The sequence below is a fragment of the Octopus sinensis genome, linkage group LG23 (genome assembly GCF_006345805.1).
Source record: "Octopus sinensis linkage group LG23, ASM634580v1, whole genome shotgun sequence".
In the NCBI taxonomy this organism is placed as follows: domain Eukaryota; kingdom Metazoa; phylum Mollusca; class Cephalopoda; order Octopoda; family Octopodidae; genus Octopus; species Octopus sinensis.
This window is the reverse complement of record NC_043019.1, coordinates 5182819-5188421: the sequence shown is the minus strand read 5'-3', so window position 1 is coordinate 5188421 and position 5603 is coordinate 5182819. Positions and strand designations below refer to the sequence as shown.

Sequence of the window (5603 nt, the reverse complement as noted above, 5' to 3'; positions counted from 1 at the left end):
CTTGGTCAAAATTAATTATCCTCTGTATACATGTACGTGTGTGTATGTGGGCATGTATATATCTTTGCATATAAAAATTTAGAATCGTCTATGTGCGTGTGTGTGTGTAGGGGCATGTATATTATACATGTCACTTTATGTATGTGTATATATAGATGTCTGTTTGTATGACTGTATGATCCAGTGTGACATTTATTTCAATCTTTTACTTGGCAGGAGATATTGCTGTATGTCTTAGAAATTCTTCAAAACATGCCAGCATTTCCACACACACACACACACACACACACAAATGTATACATGCATACATATAAACATATATATATATATACATATATACACACACACATATATATAATGGTAGGGAATATAACTCCAAACTTACAGGGAAAAATTCAATTTAACAATTTTAAATCAAATTTCACAATATATAATATATGCATATAATTTAGAGAAAAACCACTATTAAACGATTCAGTAAAGAAAGATGATATTCACACCATATAGAAAACATATACTATAAAAAAAAACTTATTTTAAATCAATAAAGTACAATAAACAGCAAATGGTAGTAAAAAGACTACGCACGTTTCGTGGCTATATTTTCAAATAGATAATAATAATATATGGTGTTAAAAGACCTTCGGGCCATTTGACGTTGGGGAAGTTGAAATCACCCATAAGAAATATGGTCACGTGGTGTTCCAGATTCATGAGGATTTCTTTAATTCTTGTGAGGCATGTATGTATATATATATATACACACACACATGTATATATATATATATACACACACATGTATATATATATATATATATACACATGTATATATATCTTTCTTTATTGAATTGTTTGATAGCGGTTTTTCTCTAAATTATATATATATATATATACATATACACTCACACATATATGTGTGTGTGTAATGATACTGATGATGTGTATAAAGCTTTTTTAAATGCAATATTATGGGGTGGGCATTTTATTAGTATTTTACATTTATTTCCCGTGTTGTTGTTGTTTAGCCCCAGGTCAACCACGATCAGTCCTCCGACAAAGATATTCCAATGTAAGCATTTTCTCTTTTATTTCCACAACTCTTTTCGTCGGTTTTATCTAAGATTTCATTATCCGAAATTGTCCAAATGTCTTTTTTAAGATGGTAAAGTGTGATTTGAGGAAGGTTGAACAGCTTTTTATAACAGGTCAGGGGTGGCAGTAACATAGAAACACCCACATCAGTTTGCTTCTGTACGTATAGGTGCAGGAGTGGCTGTGTGGTAAGTAGCTTGCTAACCAACCACATGGTTCCGGGTTCAGTCCCACTGCGTGGCATTTTGGGCAAGTGTCTTCTGCTATAGCCTCGGGCTGATCAAAGCCTTGTGAGTGGATTTGGTAGACGGAAACTGAAAGAAGCCCATCATATATTCTTTTATTTGTTTCAATTATTTGACTGCGGCCATGCTGGAGCACCGCCTTTATATACATATATATATGTATGTGTGTGTATATGTTTGTGTGTCTGTGTTCGCCCCCCCTCCCCCCCAGCATCGCTTGGCAACCGATGCTGGTGTGTTTATGTCCCCGTAGCTTAGCAGTTCGGCAAAAGAGACCGATAGAATAAATACCGGGCTTACAACGAATAAGTCCCGGGGCCTGATTTGCTCGACTAAAGGCGGTGCTCCAGCGTGGCCGCAGTCAAATGACTGAAACAAGTAAAAGAGTATGTGTGCCTGATATACAAATAGAAAAATTAACGTGATCAATGTGAAACCCTAGCTATTGTTTTATTGCTTATTTTTTTAACCCTAGGTCAATGCTGATCAAAGGCACTCCAGCTTTTTAGTGTCTACGTTTAACATTACTAATATATCCTTTTTAAGACAGTGGCATGTGATTTTAGGGAGATGTACTTACTAATTTTAGCAGATCAAATGATCACATAGAGTGGGTGGAGGTGTTTGTCTTTTTTTTTTTTTTACTTGTTTCTTATTTAAAATTATTGGTGGGGGTCATATTTTAGCAACATCTGCCAAGCATCTGATACAGCTTTCTACATTCCACTAATAATGATAATAATAGTCTTTCTACTATGGGCACAAGGCCTGAAATTTGGGTGGAAGGGAGCTAGTTGATTTCATCAACACCAGTATGCAACTAGTACTTATTTCATCAAATCCCAGATGGGTGAAAGGCCAAGTTGACCTCAGTGGAATTTGAACTTAGAACTTAGAAACAAACCCTGAAATTTGATGATGTGGAGTAAATTCCTTTCTGCTGTATATACAAGGGCTGGAATTTTGGGGAAGGGGTCTAGTTGATTGCATTGATCCTACCTGAGTGCTCAACTGCTATTTATTTCATCAACCTCGAAAGGATGAAAAACAGAGTTAACCTTGGCAGAATTTTAACTTAGAATGTAAAGACAGATGAAATACTGCTAAGCATCTAGCCTGATGTGCTAATGATTCTGCCAGCTTGTGGCTGTAGTTGAGTAAATTGATCCAAGTTCTTGTCTGATACTTTATTTTATTGACCCCAGAGGGATAAAAGATAATTTTGACTATGACCTGGTTTGAACTAGGAACAAAGCGCTGGAAGAAATATCACAACACTTTTTCCTGCCACTCTAACAATTCTGCCAACCCACTCCCATAATAATAATAATATTTGGAGTGGCTGTGTGGTAAGTAGCTTGCTAAACAACCACATGGTTCCGTGTTCAGTCCCACTGCGTGGCATCTTGGGCAAGTGTCTTCTGCTATAGCCCCGGGCCGACCAATGCCTTGTGAGTGGATTTGGTAGACAGAAACTGAAAGAAGCCTGTCGTATATATATATATATATGTATGTGTGTGTTTAAGTCCCCGTCATTTAGCGGTTCGGCAAAAGAGACTGATAGAATAAGTACTGGGCTTACAAAGAATAAGTCCCGGGGTCGATTTGCTCGACTAAAGGCGGTGCTCCAGCATGGCCGCAGTCAAATGACTGAAACAAGTAAAAGAGAGTAATCCTTTCTACTATAGGAAGTTTTGGTGAAAGGACTTAGTCATTTACATCGACCCCAGTGCATAGCTGGTGGTTATTTTATCAACCCCCAAAAGGATGAAAGGCGAAGTCAACCATGGTAGAATTTGAACTCAGAGCATAAAGACTGATGAAATACCACTAAGCATCTTGTCTGGCTTCTTAACGATTCTGCTAGCTTGCCACCTTAATAATAACAATGATTTTTGATTTAGAGACAAGGCCAGCGATTTTGAGAGGAACAGGTTAGTCAGTCTGACATACTAACAGTTCTATAATAATATTAGTATTTCTTTTCATGGTAAAAGCAGCAAGCTGGCAGAATTGTTACTGTGGAAAAAATGGTTGGCAGCATTTTTTTCCGACTTTATATGCCGAGTTCAGATGCTGCCAAGGTTGGCTTTACCTTTCATCTTCCCAGGGTTTGGGTCGTAAAATAAGGATCAGTTGAGCAATGGGAATGATGTAACCTATTTCTGTATTACCCACAAGGGGCTAAACACAGAGGGGACAAACATAGGTATTAAGTCGATTACATCGACCCCAGTGCGTAACTGGTACTTAATTTATCGACACCGAAAGGATGAAAGGCAAAGTCGACCTCGGCGGAATTTGAACTCACAACGTAACGCAGACGAAATACAGCTAAGTATTTCGCCCGGAGCACTAACGTTTCTGCCTGTTCGCCGCCTTATGGGAATGATGTAACCGACTTGCTACGTCCCCTGATATTGTTGGCCTGGTGCCAAAATTTGAAACCAATATTCCTTTGAATGGTAATAGCAGCAAGATGGCAGAATCATTACTGTGGTAAAAAAGAAAATTGCTTAGTAGCAATTCTTCAAACTCTGTTTTAAGTTCCAATGCCGTTGGGAGTCTTCTTTGCCTTTCATCCTTTTAGGGTCGATAAGTTGAATGTTGGGGTTTGATATAATCAACTTATGTCTTTCCCTGAAGTTGCTGGCTTTGTGCCAAAATTTGAAATCAATATTTTAGCAGTATCGCCCAGCATTGCTCAGGTTTGTTTTGACCCTTTAGAATTGGAATTTTTGAAAAGTAAAAATTTTGCATGTAGCTTGTTATTCTCTTTAAGTGAACATTTTTCTGGTTGAAATACACCGAAAAATGGCAGCACAGCAGTCAAAAAATCATTTAAAAAATAGTGATTTTCATAGAAAAAAAACACCTTTTTGATGTAAATAATTTTTGGTCTTAACATGGTCCGATTTGAATTTTTTCTTCTATGGAAGGAAGAGCAAGCCTTCTTCTATCATACTCTCAATTTTGGTCAACTTCCGCCGTAGGGTCTCGGAAGAGATTGTGTTAGTTGAAGGCTACCAACTTCAGCTTTATATATGTATGTATTCATATATATTTATGTATTTTTATATGTATTTGTATATGTGTGTGTGTGTATATATATATATATATTCATAAGGTACATATATATATAGGGTGGCGAATACTCGTTATAAATATCACCACCAGTGGCTTAGCATGTATAAAAAGTCAATAGACAACATATTCGTATTTCAAAATAGAAAATTACCCTTTAACAAGGTAATTTTTATATGCTAGAAATAGCAGCCAACATGGCCAAAAACCACAATTTTATAGCAAATTTCGAAGTAAATGAAAAATAAAAACCTTTACCTTGTTATATAACGGTTATACCATGGTTTCGAATTTCTTTAGTGATATTATTTGTTAAAGAAATTCGAAACCATGGTATAACCGTTATATAACAAGATAAAGGTTTTTATTTTTCATTTACTTCGAAATTTGCTATAAAATTGTGGTTTTTGGTCGTGTTGGCTACTATTTCTAGCATGTAAAAATTACCTGTTAAAGGGTAATTTTCTATTTTGAAATACATATATATATATATATTATCATCATCATCATCATCGTTTAACGTCCGTGCACCAGGCTCCGGTCTTATCTGGCAATGTTTCTACAGCTAGATGCCCTTCCTAACGCCAACCACTCCGTGAGTGTAGTGGGTGCTTTTTACGTGCCACCGACACGGAAGCCAGTCGAGGCGGCGCTGGCATCGGCCACGATTCGGATAGTGCTTTTTATGTATCTCCAGTCCAGGGGTCCTGGCATCTGCCGGGTGCCAGTCATAGGATTGGTTCAATTTCGATTCCGATTTCACTTGCCCCAACAGGTCTTCGCAAGCAAGCACGTGAGTCACATGTTTTGTCTCCACTTTCCATGATGGTGAAAATGTGCTGATGCTGGATAGTTTCTCCTCACCTTGATGTTTTAGGTTACCTGAGACTTCTGTTTAAGGATGTCATTAGTTCATGAGATATATATGTATATATATATAAAATGAGGTAAGGTGGGTGTTTCTGCTTCATTAAATTTATTAGTTGTGCACTAACGAGTGGGCCTCTACGTAGTTGCTTACTTTGCTAGAAGCAGCAGCTAAAAGTTTTCCTCAAATCACACTTCATCTTTAAAGAATGTAACTTAGTTCCACATACTGCTTACTCCTGAAAAAAAAAATAAAAGACAGGGTGATCATGACTGGAAGGCCTTTTATCATAAACCTGCTCAATCAAGACCAAA

At 37.1% G+C, this 5603-nt stretch overlaps 1 long non-coding RNA gene across 1 annotated transcript; it reads left to right on the top strand.

Annotated features, from left to right (window-relative positions):
- Positions 1-2959: 2959 nt before the first annotated feature.
- LOC118767622 lies at positions 2960-5603 on the top strand. Its single transcript, XR_005003544.1, has 2 exons — positions 2960-2996; positions 5341-5603. It is a non-coding gene; the product is annotated as an uncharacterized LOC118767622 (long non-coding RNA).